Raw genomic sequence first — 17,719 nt, 5'->3', positions numbered from 1 at the left:
CAGACTGAAGGTGGCTGCTGCTGTGCGCAGGTATATAAAGGCTCAGAGCCTATTATGACACGCGCAGCCAGCGTTCCATTGCCACATTCCGTCTACTGCAGGCGGGATACCTGGATGGCTGAATGTCACTGAGAAGCTCACAGAGACCGCCATAAGCAACAGTTTAAAAGAATGCCACAGACTAATCAACCAAACTTTTTGGGTTGGTTTCTCTTTTATAGTCTGCAGGCATTAAATGAAAGAAGTCAGTGTTCCAGCAGAGGGAGACAACGTTTCAGAAAAGGCATTGTAGCAAACCAAAAAAGAAATTTTAAGCGCAGCAGAGTAACCAGCTCACATACCTGTTAGCTCAGGTGAGTTTAAAAGGCTGCTGTTGATAACAAGGGCATTTGCTAAATAGATGGTGTGTGTGCAACAATATACTGAAAGGTCAATTATATTGTGCAGCTTATCTCACCACCTGTAGTTATTTAGGTGAAAGCTCCAAAATGCTTGCCTAATATGTCTGTTTATCCAAAAGGAAGTATAGAGGGAGAGCTAGATAGATAGCATTGCATTACATTACATGGCAATGCAATGCACAGTTGCTGAAGTTGAACCAAAATGAGCTTGTCATCTGGCTTCTGCAACTTTTAACATGAAAAATCCAATGAGGAGAAGAAAAGCAAAGCCAAAGAGTCCATCCCAAAATCCGACAAACAAGCCAAATGAACAAAAAGCATTGAATTCAATTCTTTCTGATTTTAGAAACTGCATTAAAGAAGGGGTGCACCGGTCCTGGAGATACTGCAATACCAGGTCAATGCGTGGAGTGGACAGAAAAAGCTCTTTTTCCATCTCCCTGTTCTAAAAATCCATTTAATATATGGTCCCCAGATAGGGGACGTATCAGATATTAAACTGATAAGAACAGATACTACACTTGATCTTAGCCAAAAGGCCGAGAAGCGATAACCAGAATTGGTTTCCGACTACGGTGCCACCCAAGGATTCTGAAAAGTGCATTTGTGGAGATGGCCACCTGGACTCCCGTTAAGAAGACATGCTGTCAACCTCTAGATCCCTCACATGCCTGCACTTTTCGGCTTGCTGCTGCTGCAATCCACGCGTTTTAGATCTGCATAACTCCACCTCTTTTAGCACAGTACCCTCAACCCCCGGCTGTTCCCACCCGCCTCAACACCGTTGGAAGGGAGGAGAACCAATTAAGGCGGGGGGGGGTGGGGGTGGAACGAGCAGCTGTCTACCCTTAGCAGGAGGGTTGCTGATTAATTACCTCTCCTGCTGCTGCTGCTGCTGGCTGTCCAGCAGCAGACTGAAGGTGGCTGCTGCTGTGCGCAGGTATATAAAGGCTCAGAGCCTATTATGACACGCGCAGCCAGCGTTCCATTGCCACATTCCGTCTACTGCAGGCGGGATACCTGGATGGCTGAATGTCACTGAGAAGCTCACAGAGACCGCCATAAGCAACAGTTTAAAAGAATGCCACAGACTAATCAACCAAACTTTTTGGGTTGGTTTCTCTTTTATAGTCTGCAGGCATTAAATGAAAGAAGTCAGTGTTCCAGCAGAGGGAGACAACGTTTCAGAAAAGGCATTGTAGCAAACCAAAAAAGAAATTTTAAGCGCAGCAGAGTAACCAGCTCACATACCTGTTAGCTCAGGTGAGTTTAAAAGGCTGCTGTTGATAACAAGGGCATTTGCTAAATAGATGGTGTGTGTGCAACAATATACTGAAAGGTCAATTATATTGTGCAGCTTATCTCACCACCTGTAGTTATTTAGGTGAAAGCTCCAAAATGCTTGCCTAATATGTCTGTTTATCCAAAAGGAAGTATAGAGGGAGAGCTAGATAGATAGCATTGCATTACATTACATGGCAATGCAATGCACAGTTGCTGAAGTTGAACCAAAATGAGCTTGTCATCTGGCTTCTGCAACTTTTAACATGAAAAATCCAATGAGGAGAAGAAAAGCAAAGCCAAAGAGTCCATCCCAAAATCCGACAAACAAGCCAAATGAACAAAAAGCATTGAATTCAATTCTTTCTGATTTTAGAAACTGCATTAAAGAAGGGGTGCACCGGTCCTGGAGATACTGCAATACCAGGTCAATGCGTGGAGTGGACAGAGCAAGCTCTTTTCCCATCTCCCTGTTCTAAAAATCCATTTAATATATGGTCCCCAGATAGGGGACGTATCAGATATTAAACTGATAAGAACAGATACTACACTTGATCTTAGCCAAAAGGCCAAGAAGCGATAACCAGAATTGGTTTCCGACTACGGTGCCACCCAAGGATTCTGAAAAGTGCATTTGTGGAGATGGCCACCTGGACTCCCGTTAAGAAGACATGCTGTCAACCTCTAGATCCCTCACATGCCTGCACTTTTCGGCTTGCTGCTGCTGCAATCCACGCGTTTTAGATCTGCATAACTCCACCTCTTTTAGCACAGTACCCTCAACCCCCGGCTGTTCCCACCCGCCTCAACACCGTTGGAAGGGAGGAGAACCAATTAAGGCGGGGGGGGGGTGGAACGAGCAGCTGTCTACCCTTAGCAGGAGGGTTGCTGATTAATTACCTCTCCTGCTGCTGCTGCTGCTGGCTGTCCAGCAGCAGACTGAAGGTGGCTGCTGCTGTGCGCAGGTATATAAAGGCTCAGAGCCTATTATGACACGCGCAGCCAGCGTTCCATTGCCACATTCCGTCTACTGCAGGCGGGATACCTGGATGGCTGAATGTCACTGAGAAGCTCACAGAGACCGCCATAAGCAACAGTTTAAAAGAATGCCACAGACTAATCAACCAAACTTTTTGGGTTGGTTTCTCTTTTATAGTCTGCAGGCATTAAATGAAAGAAGTCAGTGTTCCAGCAGAGGGAGACAACGTTTCAGAAAAGGCATTGTAGCAAACCAAAAAAGAAATTTTAAGCGCAGCAGAGTAACCAGCTCACATACCTGTTAGCTCAGGTGAGTTTAAAAGGCTGCTGTTGATAACAAGGGCATTTGCTAAATAGATGGTGTGTGTGCAACAATATACTGAAAGGTCAATTATATTGTGCAGCTTATCTCACCACCTGTAGTTATTTAGGTGAAAGCTCCAAAATGCTTGCCTAATATGTCTGTTTATCCAAAAGGAAGTATAGAGGGAGAGCTAGATAGATAGCATTGCATTACATTACATGGCAATGCAATGCACAGTTGCTGAAGTTGAACCAAAATGAGCTTGTCATCTGGCTTCTGCAACTTTTAACATGAAAAATCCAATGAGGAGAAGAAAAGCAAAGCCAAAGAGTCCATCCCAAAATCCGACAAACAAGTCAAATGAACAAAAAGCATTGAATTCAATTCTTTCTGATTTTAGAAACTGCATTAAAGAAGGGGTGCACCGGTCCTGGAGATACTGCAATACCAGGTCAATGCGTGGAGTGGACAGAGCAAGCTCTTTTTCCATCTCCCTGTTCTAAAAATCCATTTAATATATGGTCCCCAGATAGGGGACGTATCAGATATTAAACTGATAAGAACAGATACTACACTTGATCTTAGCCAAAAGGCCGAGAAGCGATAACCAGAATTGGTTTCCGACTACGGTGCCACCCAAGGATTCTGAAAAGTCCATTTGTGGAGATGGCCACCTGGACTCCCGTTAAGAAGACATGCTGTCAACCTCTAGATCCCTCACATGCCTGCACTTTTCGGCTTGCTGCTGCTGCAATCCACGCGTTTTAGATCTGCATAACTAAACCTCTTTTAGCACAGTACCCTCAACCCCCGGCTGTTCCCACCCGCCTCAACACCGTTGGAAGGGAGGAGAACCAATTAAGGCGGGGGGGGGGGGGTGGAACGAGCAGCTGTCTACCCTTAGCAGGAGGGTTGCTGATTAATTACCTCTCCTGCTGCTGCTGCTGCTGGCTGTCCAGCAGCAGACTGAAGGTGGCTGCTGCTGTGCGCAGGTATATAAAGGCTCAGAGCCTATTATGACACGCGCAGCCAGCGTTCCATTGCCACATTCCGTCTACTGCAGGCGGGATACCTGGATGGCTGAATGTCACTGAGAAGCTCACAGAGACCGCCATAAGCAACAGTTTAAAAGAATGCCACAGACTAATCAACCAAACTTTTTGGGTTGGTTTCTCTTTTATAGTCTGCAGGCATTAAATGAAAGAAGTCAGTGTTCCAGCAGAGGGAGACAACGTTTCAGAAAAGGCATTGTAGCAAACCAAAAAAGAAATTTTAAGCGCAGCAGAGTAACCAGCTCACATACCTGTTAGCTCAGGTGAGTTTAAAAGGCTGCTGTTGATAACAAGGGCATTTGCTAAATAGATGGTGTGTGTGCAACAATATACTGAAAGGTCAATTATATTGTGCAGCTTATCTCACCACCTGTAGTTATTTAGGTGAAAGCTCCAAAATGCTTGCCTAATATGTCTGTTTATCCAAAAGGAAGTATAGAGGGAGAGCTAGATAGATAGCATTGCATTACATTACATGGCAATGCAATGCACAGTTGCTGAAGTTGAACCAAAATGAGCTTGTCATCTGGCTTCTGCAACTTTTAACATGAAAAATCCAATGAGGAGAAGAAAAGCAAAGCCAAAGAGTCCATCCCAAAATCCGACAAACAAGCCAAATGAACAAAAAGCATTGAATTCAATTCTTTCTGATTTTAGAAACTGCATTAAAGAAGGGGTGCACCGGTCCTGGAGATACTGCAATACCAGGTCAATGCGTGGAGTGGACAGAGCAAGCTCTTTTTCCATCTCCCTGTTCTAAAAATCCATTTAATATATGGTCCCCAGATAGGGGACGTATCAGATATTAAACTGATAAGAACAGATACTACACTTGATCTTAGCCAAAAGGCCGAGAAGCGATAACCAGAATTGGTTTCCGACTACGGTGCCACCCAAGGATTCTGAAAAGTCCATTTGTGGAGATGGCCACCTGGACTCCCGTTAAGAAGACATGCTGTCAACCTCTAGATCCCTCACATGCCTGCACTTTTCGGCTTGCTGCTGCTGCAATCCACGCGTTTTAGATCTGCATAACTCCACCTCTTTTAGCACAGTACCCTCAACCCCCGGCTGTTCCCACCCGCCTCAACACCGTTGGAAGGGAGGAGAACCAATTAAGGCGGGGGGGGGTGGAACGAGCAGCTGTCTACCCTTAGCAGGAGGGTTGCTGATTAATTACCTCTCCTGCTGCTGCTGCTGCTGGCTGTCCAGCAGCAGACTGAAGGTGGCTGCTGCTGTGCGCAGGTATATAAAGGCTCAGAGCCTATTATGACACGCGCAGCCAGCGTTCCATTGCCACATTCCGTCTACTGCAGGCGGGATACCTGGATGGCTGAATGTCACTGAGAAGCTCACAGAGACCGCCATAAGCAACAGTTTAAAAGAATGCCACAGACTAATCAACCAAACTTTTTGGGTTGGTTTCTCTTTTATAGTCTGCAGGCATTAAATGAAAGAAGTCAGTGTTCCAGCAGAGGGAGACAACGTTTCAGAAAAGGCATTGTAGCAAACCAAAAAAGAAATTTTAAGCGCAGCAGAGTAACCAGCTCACATACCTGTTAGCTCAGGTGAGTTTAAAAGGCTGCTGTTGATAACAAGGGCATTTGCTAAATAGATGGTGTGTGTGCAACAATATACTGAAAGGTCAATTATATTGTGCAGCTTATCTCACCACCTGTAGTTATTTAGGTGAAAGCTCCAAAATGCTTGCCTAATATGTCTGTTTATCCAAAAGGAAGTATAGAGGGAGAGCTAGATAGATAGCATTGCATTACATTACATGGCAATGCAATGCACAGTTGCTGAAGTTGAACCAAAATGAGCTTGTCATCTGGCTTCTGCAACTTTTAACATGAAAAATCCAATGAGGAGAAGAAAAGCAAAGCCAAAGAGTCCATCCCAAAATCCGACAAACAAGCCAAATGAACAAAAAGCATTGAATTCAATTCTTTCTGATTTTAGAAACTGCATTAAAGAAGGGGTGCACCGGTCCTGGAGATACTGCAATACCAGGTCAATGCGTGGAGTGGACAGAGCAAGCTCTTTTTCCATCTCCCTGTTCTAAAAATCCATTTAATATATGGTCCCCAGATAGGGGACGTATCAGATATTAAACTGATAAGAACAGATACTACACTTGATCTTAGCCAAAAGGCCGAGAAGCGATAACCAGAATTGGTTTCCGACTACGGTGCCACCCAAGGATTCTGAAAAGTCCATTTGTGGAGATGGCCACCTGGACTCCCGTTAAGAAGACATGCTGTCAACCTCTAGATCCCTCACATGCCTGCACTTTTCGGCTTGCTGCTGCTGCAATCCACGCGTTTTAGATCTGCATAACTCCACCTCTTTTAGCACAGTACCCTCAACCCCCGGCTGTTCCCACCCGCCTCAACACCGTTGGAAGGGAGGAGAACCAATTAAGGCGGGGGGGGGGTGGAACGAGCAGCTGTCTACCCTTAGCAGGAGGGTTGCTGATTAATTACCTCTCCTGCTGCTGCTGCTGCTGGCTGTCCAGCAGCAGACTGAAGGTGGCTGCTGCTGTGCGCAGGTATATAAAGGCTCAGAGCCTATTATGACACGCGCAGCCAGCGTTCCATTGCCACATTCCGTCTACTGCAGGCGGGATACCTGGATGGCTGAATGTCACTGAGAAGCTCACAGAGACCGCCATAAGCAACAGTTTAAAAGAATGCCACAGACTAATCAACCAAACTTTTTGGGTTGGTTTCTCTTTTATAGTCTGCAGGCATTAAATGAAAGAAGTCAGTGTTCCAGCAGAGGGAGACAACGTTTCAGAAAAGGCATTGTAGCAAACCAAAAAAGAAATTTTAAGCGCAGCAGAGTAACCAGCTCACATACCTGTTAGCTCAGGTGAGTTTAAAAGGCTGCTGTTGATAACAAGGGCATTTGCTAAATAGATGGTGTGTGTGCAACAATATACTGAAAGGTCAATTATATTGTGCAGCTTATCTCACCACCTGTAGTTATTTAGGTGAAAGCTCCAAAATGCTTGCCTAATATGTCTGTTTATCCAAAAGGAAGTATAGAGGGAGAGCTAGATAGATAGCATTGCATTACATTACATGGCAATGCAATGCACAGTTGCTGAAGTTGAACCAAAATGAGCTTGTCATCTGGCTTCTGCAACTTTTAACATGAAAAATCCAATGAGGAGAAGAAAAGCAAAGCCAAAGAGTCCATCCCAAAATCCGACAAACAAGCCAAATGAACAAAAAGCATTGAATTCAATTCTTTCTGATTTTAGAAACTGCATTAAAGAAGGGGTACACCGGTCCTGGAGATACTGCAATACCAGGTCAATGCGTGGAGTGGACAGAGCAAGCTCTTTTTCCATCTCCCTGTTCTAAAAATCCATTTAATATATGGTCCCCAGATAGGGGACGTATCAGATATTAAACTGATAAGAACATATACTACACTTGATCTTAGCCAAAAGGCCGAGAAGCGATAACCAGAATTGGTTTCCGACTACGGTGCCACCCAAGGATTCTGAAAAGTCCATTTGTGGAGATGGCCACCTGGACTCCCGTTAAGAAGACATGCTGTCAACCTCTAGATCCCTCACATGCCTGCACTTTTCGGCTTGCTGCTGCTGCAATCCACGCGTTTTAGATCTGCATAACTCCACCTCTTTTAGCACAGTACCCTCAACCCCCGGCTGTTCCCACCCGCCTCAACACCGTTGGAAGGGAGGAGAACCAATTAAGGCGGGGAGGGGGGGGTGGAACGAGCAGCTGTCTACCCTTAGCAGGAGGGTTGCTGATTAATTACCTCTCCTGCTGCTGCTGCTGCTGGCTGTCCAGCAGCAGACTGAAGGTGGCTGCTGCTGTGAGCAGGTATATAAAGGCTCAGAGCCTATTATGACACGCGCAGCCAGCGTTCCATTGCCACATTCCGTCTACTGCAGGCGGGATACCTGGATGGCTGAATGTCACTGAGAAGCTCACAGAGACCGCCATAAGCAACAGTTTAAAAGAATGCCACAGACTAATCAACCAAACTTTTTGGGTTGGTTTCTCTTTTATAGTCTGCAGGCATTAAATGAAAGAAGTCAGTGTTCCAGCAGAGGGAGACAACGTTTCAGAAAAGGCATTGTAGCAAACCAAAAAAGAAATTTTAAGCGCAGCAGAGTAACCAGCTCACATACCTGTTAGCTCAGGTGAGTTTAAAAGGCTGCTGTTGATAACAAGGGCATTTGCTAAATAGATGGTGTGTGTGCAACAATATACTGAAAGGTCAATTATATTGTGCAGCTTATCTCACCACCTGTAGTTATTTAGGTGAAAGCTCCAAAATGCTTGCCTAATATGTCTGTTTATCCAAAAGGAAGTATAGAGGGAGAGCTAGATAGATAGCATTGCATTACATTACATGGCAATGCAATGCACAGTTGCTGAAGTTGAACCAAAATGAGCTTGTCATCTGGCTTCTGCAACTTTTAACATGAAAAATCCAATGAGGAGAAGAAAAGCAAAGCCAAAGAGTCCATCCCAAAATCCGACAAACAAGCCAAATGAACAAAAAGCATTGAATTCAATTCTTTCTGATTTTAGAAACTGCATTAAAGAAGGGGTGCACCGGTCCTGGAGATACTGCAATACCAGGTCAATGCGTGGAGTGGACAGAGCAAGCTCTTTTTCCATCTCCCTGTTCTAAAAATCCATTTAATATATGGTCCCCAGATAGGGGACGTATCAGATATTAAACTGATAAGAACAGATACTACACTTGATCTTAGCCAAAAGGCCGAGAAGTGATAACCAGAATTGGTTTCCGACTACGGTGCCACCCAAGGATTCTGAAAAGTCCATTTGTGGAGATGGCCACCTGGACTCCCGTTAAGAAGACATGCTGTCAACCTCTAGATCCCTCACATGCCTGCACTTTTCGGCTTGCTGCTGCTGCAATCCACGCGTTTTAGATCTGCATAACTCCACCTCTTTTAGCACAGTACCCTCAACCCCCGGCTGTTCCCACCCGCCTCAACACCGTTGGAAGGGAGGAGAACCAATTAAGGCGGGGGGGGGGGTGGAACGAGCAGCTCTCTACCCTTAGCAGGAGGGTTGCTGATTAATTACCTCTCCTGCTGCTGCTGCTGGCTGTCCAGCAGCAGACTGAAGGTGGCTGCTGCTGTGCGCAGGTATATAAAGGCTCAGAGCCTATTATGACACGCGCAGCCAGCGTTCCATTGCCACATTCCGTCTACTGCAGGCGGGATACCTGGATGGCTGAATGTCACTGAGAAGCTCACAGAGACCGCCATAAGCAACAGTTTAAAAGAATGCCACAGACTAATCAACCAAACTTTTTGGGTTGGTTTCTCTTTTATAGTCTGCAGGCATTAAATGAAATAAGTCAGTGTTCCAGCAGAGGGAGACAACGTTTCAGAAAAGGCATTGTAGCAAACCAAAAAAGAAATTTTAAGCGCAGCAGAGTAACCAGCTCACATACCTGTTAGCTCAGGTGAGTTTAAAAGGCTGCTGTTGATAACAAGGGCATTTGCTAAATAGATGGTGTGTGTGCAACAATATACTGAAAGGTCAATTATATTGTGCAGCTTATCTCACCACCTGTAGTTATTTAGGTGAAAGCTCCAAAATGCTTGCCTAATATGTCTGTTTATCCAAAAGGAAGTATAGAGGGAGAGCTAGATAGATAGCATTGCATTACATTACATGGCAATGCAATGCACAGTTGCTGAAGTTGAACCAAAATGAGCTTGTCATCTGGCTTCTGCAACTTTTAACATGAAAAATCCAATGAGGAGAAGAAAAGCAAAGCCAAAGAGTCCATCCCAAAATCCGACAAACAAGCCAAATGAACAAAAAGCATTGAATTCAATTCTTTCTGATTTTAGAAACTGCATTAAAGAAGGGGTGCACCGGTCCTGGAGATACTGCAATACCAGGTCAATGCGTGGAGTGGACAGAGCAAGCTCTTTTTCCATCTCCCTGTTCTAAAAATCCATTTAATATATGGTCCCCAGATAGGGGACGTATCAGATATTAAACTGATAAGAACAGATACTACACTTGATCTTAGCCAAAAGGCCGAGAAGCGATAACCAGAATTGGTTTCCGACTACGGTGCCACCCAAGGATTCTGAAAAGTCCATTTGTGGAGATGGCCACCTGGACTCCCGTTAAGAAGACATGCTGTCAACCTCTAGATCCCTCACATGCCTGCACTTTTCGGCTTGCTGCTGCTGCAATCCACGCGTTTTAGATCTGCATAACTCCACCTCTTTTAGCACAGTACCCTCAACCCCCGGCTGTTCCCACCCGCCTCAACACCGTTGGAAGGGAGGAGAACCAATTAAGGCGGGGGGGGGGGGTGGAACGAGCAGCTGTCTACCCTTAGCAGGAGGGTTGCTGATTAATTACCTATCCTGCTGCTGCTGCTGCTGGCTGTCCAGCAGCAGACTGAAGGTGGCTGCTGCTGTGCGCAGGTATATAAAGGCTCAGAGCCTATTATGACACGCGCAGCCAGCGTTCCATTGCCACATTCCGTCTACTGCAGGCGGGATACCTGGATGGCTGAATGTCACTGAGAAGCTCACAGAGACCGCCATAAGCAACAGTTTAAAAGAATGCCACAGACTAATCAACCAAACTTTTTGGGTTGGTTTCTCTTTTATAGTCTGCAGGCATTAAATGAAAGAAGTCAGTGTTCCAGCAGAGGGAGACAACGTTTCAGAAAAGGCATTGTAGCAAACCAAAAAAGAAATTTTAAGCGCAGCAGAGTAACCAGCTCACATACCTGTTAGCTCAGGTGAGTTTAAAAGGCTGCTGTTGATAACAAGGGCATTTGCTAAATAGATGGTGTGTGTGCAACAATATACTGAAAGGTCAATTATATTGTGCAGCTTATCTCACCACCTGTAGTTATTTAGGTGAAAGCTCCAAAATGCTTGCCTAATATGTCTGTTTATCCAAAAGGAAGTATAGAGGGAGAGCTAGATAGATAGCATTGCATTACATTACATGGCAATGCAATGCACAGTTGCTGAAGTTGAACCAAAATGAGCTTGTCATCTGGCTTCTGCAACTTTTAACATGAAAAATCCAATGAGGAGAAGAAAAGCAAAGCCAAAGAGTCCATCCCAAAATCCGACAAACAAGCCAAATGAACAAAAAGCATTGAATTCAATTCTTTCTGATTTTAGAAACTGCATTAAAGAAGGGGTGCACCGGTCCTGGAGATACTGCATTACCAGGTCAATGCGTGGAGTGGACAGAGCAAGCTCTTTTTCCATCTCCCTGTTCTAAAAATCCATTTAATATATGGTCCCCAGATAGGGGACGTATCAGATATTAAACTGATAAGAACAGATACTACACTTGATCTTAGCCAAAAGGCCGAGAAGCGATAACCAGAATTGGTTTCCGACTACGGTGCCACCCAAGGATTCTGAAAAGTCCATTTGTGGAGATGGCCACCTGGACTCCCGTTAAGAAGACATGCTGTCAACCTCTAGATCCCTCACATGCCTGCACTTTTCGGCTTGCTGCTGCTGCAATCCACGCGTTTTAGATCTGCATAACTCCACCTCTTTTAGCACAGTACCCTCAACCCCCGGCTGTTCCCACCCGCCTCAACACCGTTGGAAGGGAGGAGAACCAATTAAGGCGGGGGGGGGGGGTGGAACGAGCAGCTGTCTACCCTTAGCAGGAGGGTTGCTGATTAATTACCTCTCCTGCTGCTGCTGCTGCTGGCTGTCCAGCAGCAGACTGAAGGTGGCTGCTGCTGTGCGCAGGTATATAAAGGCTCAGAGCCTATTATGACACGCGCAGCCAGCGTTCCATTGCCACATTCCGTCTACTGCAGGCGGGATACCTGGATGGCTGAATGTCACTGAGAAGCTCACAGAGACCGCCATAAGCAACAGTTTAAAAGAATGCCACAGACTAATCAACCAAACTTTTTGGGTTGGTTTCTCTTTTATAGTCTGCAGGCATTAAATGAAAGAAGTCAGTGTTCCAGCAGAGGGAGACAACGTTTCAGAAAAGGCATTGTAGCAAACCAAAAAAGAAATTTTAAGCGCAGCAGAGTAACCAGCTCACATACCTGTTAGCTCAGGTGAGTTTAAAAGGCTGCTGTTGATAACAAGGGCATTTGCTAAATAGATGGTGTGTGTGCAACAATATACTGAAAGGTCAATTATATTGTGCAGCTTATCTCACCACCTGTAGTTATTTAGGTGAAAGCTCCAAAATGCTTGCCTAATATGTCTGTTTATCCAAAAGGAAGTATAGAGGGAGAGCTAGATAGATAGCATTGCATTACATTACATGGCAATGCAATGCACAGTTGCTGAAGTTGAACCAAAATGAGCTTGTCATCTGGCTTCTGCAACTTTTAACATGAAAAATCCAATGAGGAGAAGAAAAGCAAAGCCAAAGAGTCCATCCCAAAATCCGACAAACAAGCCAAATGAACAAAAAGCATTGAATTCAATTCTTTCTGATTTTAGAAACTGCATTAAAGAAGGGGTGCACCGGTCCTGGAGATACTGCATTACCAGGTCAATGCGTGGAGTGGACAGAGCAAGCTCTTTTTCCATCTCCCTGTTCTAAAAATCCATTTAATATATGGTCCCCAGATAGGGGACGTATCAGATATTAAACTGATAAGAACAGATACTACACTTGATCTTAGCCAAAAGGCCGAGAAGCGATAACCAGAATTGGTTTCCGACTACGGTGCCACCCAAGGATTCTGAAAAGTCCATTTGTGGAGATGGCCACCTGGACTCCCGTTAAGAAGACATGCTGTCAACCTCTAGATCCCTCACATGCCTGCACTTTTCGGCTTGCTGCTGCTGCAATCCACGCGTTTTAGATCTGCATAACTCCACCTCTTTTAGCACAGTACCCTCAACCCCCGGCTGTTCCCACCCGCCTCAACACCGTTGGAAGGGAGGAGAACCAATTAAGGCGGGGGGGGGGTGGAACGAGCAGCTGTCTACCCTTAGCAGGAGGGTTGCTGATTAATTACCTCTCCTGCTGCTGCTGCTGCTGGCTGTCCAGCAGCAGACTGAAGGTGGCTGCTGCTGTGCGCAGGTATATAAAGGCTCAGAGCCTATTATGACACGCGCAGCCAGCGTTCCATTGCCACATTCCGTCTACTGCAGGCGGGATACCTGGATGGCTGAATGTCACTGAGAAGCTCACAGAGACCGCCATAAGCAACAGTTTAAAAGAATGCCACAGACTTATCAACCAAACTTTTTGGGTTGGTTTCTCTTTTATAGTCTGCAGGCATTAAATGAAAGAAGTCAGTGTTCCAGCAGAGGGAGACAACGTTTCAGAAAAGGCATTGTAGCAAACCAAAAAAGAAATTTTAAGCGCAGCAGAGTAACCAGCTCACATACCTGTTAGCTCAGGTGAGTTTAAAAGGCTGCTGTTGATAACAAGGGCATTTGCTAAATAGATGGTGTGTGTGCAACAATATACTGAAAGGTCAATTATATTGTGCAGCTTATCTCACCACCTGTAGTTATTTAGGTGAAAGCTCCAAAATGCTTGCCTAATATGTCTGTTTATCCAAAAGGAAGTATAGAGGGAGAGCTAGATAGAAAGCATTGCATTACATTACATGCTAATGCAATGCACAGTTGCTGAAGTTGAACCAAAATGAGCTTGTCATCTGGCTTCTGCAACTTTTAACATGAAAAATCCAATGAGGAGAAGAAAAGCAAAGCCAAAGAGTCCATCCCAAAATCCGACAAACAAGCCAAATGAACAAAAAGCATTGAATTCAATTCTTTCTGATTTTAGAAACTGCATTAAAGAAGGGGTGCACCGGTCCTGGAGATACTGCAATACCAGGTCAATGCGTGGAGTGGACAGAGCAAGCTCTTTTTCCATCTCCCTGTTCTAAAAATCCATTTAATATATGGTCCCCAGATAGGGGACGTATCAGATATTAAACTGATAAGAACAGATACTACACTTGATCTTAGCCAAAAGGCCGAGAAGCGATAACCAGAATTGGTTTCCGACTACGGTGCCACCCAAGGATTCTGAAAAGTCCATTTGTGGAGATGGCCACCTGGACTCCCGTTAAGAAGACATGCTGTCAACCTCTAGATCCCTCACATGCCTGCACTTTTCGGCTTGCTGCTGCTGCAATCCACGCGTTTTAGATCTGCATAACTCCACCTCTTTTAGCACAGTACCCTCAACCCCCAGCTGTTCCCACCCGCCTCAACACCGTTGGAAGGGAGGAGAACCAATTAAGGCGGGGGGGGGGGGGTGGAACGAGCAGCTGTCTACCCTTAGCAGGAGGGTTGCTGAATAATTACCTCTCCTGCTGCTGCTGCTGGCTGTCCAGCAGCAGACTGAAGGTGGCTGCTGCTGTGCGCAGGTATATAAAGGCTCAGAGCCTATTATGACACGCGCAGCCAGCGTTCCATTGCCACATTCCGTCTACTGCAGGCGGGATACCTGGATGGCTGAATGTCACTGAGAAGCTCACAGAGACCGCCATAAGCAACAGTTTAAAAGAATGCCACAGACTAATCAACCAAACTTTTTGGGTTGGTTTCTCTTTTATAGTCTGCAGGCATTAAATGAAAGAAGTCAGTGTTCCAGCAGAGGGAGACAACGTTTCAGAAAAGGCATTGTAGCAAACCAAAAAGAAATTTTAAGCGCAGCAGAGTAACCAGCTCACATACCTGTTAGCTCAGGTGAGTTTAAAAGGCTGCTGTTGATAACAAGGGCATTTGCTAAATAGATGGTGTGTGTGCAACAATATACTGAAAGGTCAATTATATTGTGCAGCTTATCTCACCACCTGTAGTTATTTAGGTGAAAGCTCCAAAATGCTTGCCTAATATGTCTGTTTATCCAAAAGGAAGTATAGAGGGAGAGCTAGATAGATAGCATTGCATTACATTACATGGCAATGCAATGCACAGTTGCTGAAGTTGAACCAAAATGAGCTTGTCATCTGGCTTCTGCAACTTTTAACATGAAAAATCCAATGAGGAGAAGAAAAGCAAAGCCAAAGAGTCCATCCCAAAATCCGACAAACAAGCCAAATGAACAAAAAGCATTGAATTCAATTCTTTCTGATTTTAGAAACTGCATTAAAGAAGGGGTGCACCGGTCCTGGAGATACTGCAATACCAGGTCAATGCGTGGAGTGGACAGAGCAAGCTCTTTTTCCATCTCCCTGTTCTAAAAATCCATTTAATATATGGTCCCCAGATAGGGGACGTATCAGATATTAAACTGATAAGAACAGATACTACACTTGATCTTAGCCAAAAGGCCGAGAAGCGATAACCAGAATTGGTTTCCGACTACGGTGCCACCCAAGGATTCTGAAAAGTCCATTTGTGGAGATGGCCACCTGGACTCCCGTTAAGAAGACATGCTGTCAACCTCTAGATCCCTCACATGCCTGCACTTTTCGGCTTGCTGCTGCTGCAATCCACGCGTTTTAGATCTGCATAACTCCACCTCTTTTAGCACAGTACCCTCAACCCCCGGCTGTTCCCACCCGCCTCAACACCGTTGGAAGGGAGGAGAACCAATTAAGGCGGGGGGGGGGGTGGAACGAGCAGCTGTCTACCCTTAGCAGGAGGGTTGCTGATTAATTACCTCTCCTGCTGCTGCTGCTGCTGGCTGTCCAGCAGCAGACTGAAGGTGGCTGCTGCTGTGCGCAGGTATATAAAGGCTCAGAGCCTATTATGACACGCGCAGCCAGCGTTCCATTGCCACATTCCGTCTACTGCAGGCGGGATACCTGGATGGCTGAATGTCACTGAGAAGCTCACAGAGACCGCCATAAGCAACAGTTTAAAAGAATGCCACAGACTAATCAACCAAACTTTTTGGGTTGGTTTCTCTTTTATAGTCTGCAGGCATTAAATGAAAGAAGTCAGTGTTCCAGCAGAGGGAGACAACGTTTCAGAAAAGGCATTGTAGCAAACCAAAAAAGAAATTTTAAGCGCAGCACAGTAACCAGCTCACATACCTGTTAGCTCAGGTGAGTTTAAAAGGCTGCTGTTGATAACAAGGGCATTTGCTAAATAGATGGTGTGTGTGCAACAATATACTGAAAGGTCAATTATATTGTGCAGCTTATCTCACCACCTGTAGTTATTTAGGTGAAAGCTCCAAAATGCTTGCCTAATATGTCTGTTTATCCAAAAGGAAGTATAGAGGGAGAGCTAGATAGATAGCATTGCATTACATTACATGGCAATGCAATGCACAGTTGCTGAAGTTGAACCAAAATGAGCTTGTCATCTGGCTTCTGCAACTTTTAACATGAAAAATCCAATGAGGAGAAGAAAAGCAAAGCCAAAGAGTCCATCCCAAAATCCGACAAACAAGCCAAATGAACAAAAAGCATTGAATTCAATTCTTTCTGATTTTAGAAACTGCATTAAAGAAGGGGTGCACCGGTCCTGGAGATACTGCAATACCAGGTCAATGCGTGGAGTGGACAGAGCAAGCTCTTTTTCCATCTCCCTGTTCTAAATATCCATTTAATATATGGTCCCCAGATAGGGGACGTATCAGATATTAAACTGATAAGAACAGATACTACACTTGATCTTAGCCAAAAGGCCGAGAAGCGATAACCAGAATTGGTTTCCGACTACGGTGCCACCCAAGGATTCTGAAAAGTCCATTTGTGGAGATGGCCACCTGGACTCCCGTTAAGAAGACATGCTGTCAACCTCTAGATCCCTCACATGCCTGCACTTTTCGGCTTGCTGCTGCTGCAATCCACGCGTTTTAGATCTGCATAACTCCACCTCTTTTAGCACAGTACCCTCAACCCCCGGCTGTTCCCACCCGCCTCAACACCGTTGGAAGGGAGGAGAACCAATTAAGGCGGGGGGGGGGGGTGGAACGAGCAGCTGTCTACCCTTAGCAGGAGGGTTGCTGATTAATTACCTCTCCTGCTGCTGCTGCTGCTGGCTGTCCAGCAGCAGACTGAAGGTGGCTGCTGCTGTGCGCAGGTATATAAAGGCTCAGAGCCTATTATGACACGCGCAGCCAGCGTTCCATTGCCACATTCCGTCTACTGCAGGCGGGATACCTGGATGGCTGAATGTCACTGAGAAGCTCACAGAGACCGCCATAAGCAACAGTTTAAAAGAATGCCACAGACTAATCAACCCAACTTTTTGGGTTGGTTTCTCTTTTATAGTCTGCAGGCATTAAATGAAAGAAGTCAGTGTTCCAGCAGAGGGAGACAACGTTTCAGAAAAGGCATTGTAGCAAACCAAAAAAGAAATTTTAAGCGCAGCAGAGTAACCAGCTCACATACCTGTTAGCTCAGGTGAGTTTAAAAGGCTGCTGTTGATAACAAGGGCATTTGCTAAATAGATGGTGTGTGTGCAACAATATACTGAAAGGTCAATTATATTGTGCAGCTTATCTCACCACCTGTAGTTATTTAGGTGAAAGCTCCAAAATGCTTGCCTAATATGTCTGTTTATCCAAAAGGAAGTATAGAGGGAGAGCTAGATAGATAGCATTGCATTACATTACATGGCAATGCAATGCACAGTTGCTGAAGTTGAACCAAAATGAGCTTGTCATCTGGCTTCTGCAACTTTTAACATGAAAAATCCAATGAGGAGAAGAAAAGCAAAGCCAAAGAGTCCATCCCAAAATCCGACAAACAAGCCAAATGAACAAAAAGCATTGAAT

The 17,719-nt window shown here is 45.2% G+C and overlaps 13 non-coding genes across 13 annotated transcripts; all 13 read right to left on the bottom strand.

Annotated features, from left to right (window-relative positions):
- Positions 1 to 761: 761 nt before the first annotated feature.
- LOC141160051 (U2 spliceosomal RNA) lies at positions 762 to 952 on the bottom strand. Its single transcript, XR_012250039.1, has one exon. It is a non-coding gene; the product is annotated as a U2 spliceosomal RNA (small nuclear RNA).
- A 1,120-nt stretch (positions 953 to 2,072) lies between these two features.
- Positions 2,073 to 2,263, bottom strand: LOC141159503 (U2 spliceosomal RNA). Its single transcript, XR_012249509.1, has one exon. It is a non-coding gene; the product is annotated as a U2 spliceosomal RNA (small nuclear RNA).
- A 1,115-nt stretch (positions 2,264 to 3,378) lies between these two features.
- Positions 3,379 to 3,569, bottom strand: LOC141157850 (U2 spliceosomal RNA). Its single transcript, XR_012247888.1, has one exon. It is a non-coding gene; the product is annotated as a U2 spliceosomal RNA (small nuclear RNA).
- Positions 3,570 to 4,687: 1,118 nt separating this feature from the next.
- LOC141157848 (U2 spliceosomal RNA) lies at positions 4,688 to 4,878 on the bottom strand. Its single transcript, XR_012247886.1, has one exon. It is a non-coding gene; the product is annotated as a U2 spliceosomal RNA (small nuclear RNA).
- A 1,114-nt stretch (positions 4,879 to 5,992) lies between these two features.
- On the bottom strand, positions 5,993 to 6,183 carry LOC141157847 (U2 spliceosomal RNA). The gene has a single exon (XR_012247885.1). It is a non-coding gene; the product is annotated as a U2 spliceosomal RNA (small nuclear RNA).
- A 1,115-nt stretch (positions 6,184 to 7,298) lies between these two features.
- LOC141159975 (U2 spliceosomal RNA) lies at positions 7,299 to 7,489 on the bottom strand. The gene has a single exon (XR_012249967.1). It is a non-coding gene; the product is annotated as a U2 spliceosomal RNA (small nuclear RNA).
- Positions 7,490 to 8,607: 1,118 nt separating this feature from the next.
- LOC141159471 (U2 spliceosomal RNA) lies at positions 8,608 to 8,798 on the bottom strand. The gene has a single exon (XR_012249477.1). It is a non-coding gene; the product is annotated as a U2 spliceosomal RNA (small nuclear RNA).
- Positions 8,799 to 9,911: 1,113 nt separating this feature from the next.
- Positions 9,912 to 10,102, bottom strand: LOC141157846 (U2 spliceosomal RNA). The gene has a single exon (XR_012247884.1). It is a non-coding gene; the product is annotated as a U2 spliceosomal RNA (small nuclear RNA).
- A 1,117-nt stretch (positions 10,103 to 11,219) lies between these two features.
- LOC141159609 (U2 spliceosomal RNA) lies at positions 11,220 to 11,410 on the bottom strand. Its single transcript, XR_012249612.1, has one exon. It is a non-coding gene; the product is annotated as a U2 spliceosomal RNA (small nuclear RNA).
- A 1,117-nt stretch (positions 11,411 to 12,527) lies between these two features.
- Positions 12,528 to 12,718, bottom strand: LOC141159608 (U2 spliceosomal RNA). The gene has a single exon (XR_012249611.1). It is a non-coding gene; the product is annotated as a U2 spliceosomal RNA (small nuclear RNA).
- Positions 12,719 to 13,833: 1,115 nt separating this feature from the next.
- On the bottom strand, positions 13,834 to 14,024 carry LOC141157845 (U2 spliceosomal RNA). Its single transcript, XR_012247883.1, has one exon. It is a non-coding gene; the product is annotated as a U2 spliceosomal RNA (small nuclear RNA).
- A 1,114-nt stretch (positions 14,025 to 15,138) lies between these two features.
- On the bottom strand, positions 15,139 to 15,329 carry LOC141157844 (U2 spliceosomal RNA). Its single transcript, XR_012247882.1, has one exon. It is a non-coding gene; the product is annotated as a U2 spliceosomal RNA (small nuclear RNA).
- Positions 15,330 to 16,445: 1,116 nt separating this feature from the next.
- LOC141159714 (U2 spliceosomal RNA) lies at positions 16,446 to 16,636 on the bottom strand. The gene has a single exon (XR_012249714.1). It is a non-coding gene; the product is annotated as a U2 spliceosomal RNA (small nuclear RNA).
- Positions 16,637 to 17,719: the final 1,083 nt, after the last annotated feature.

This window comes from Phyllobates terribilis, unplaced genomic scaffold (assembly GCF_046119375.1).
Source record: "Phyllobates terribilis strain yellow unplaced genomic scaffold, ASM4611937v1 Scaffold_8__6_contigs__length_399053987, whole genome shotgun sequence".
NCBI lineage: Eukaryota > Metazoa > Chordata > Amphibia > Anura > Dendrobatidae > Phyllobates > Phyllobates terribilis.
The sequence above is the reverse complement of the archived record's forward strand: the minus strand, read 5'-3'. Positions and strand labels throughout refer to the sequence as shown.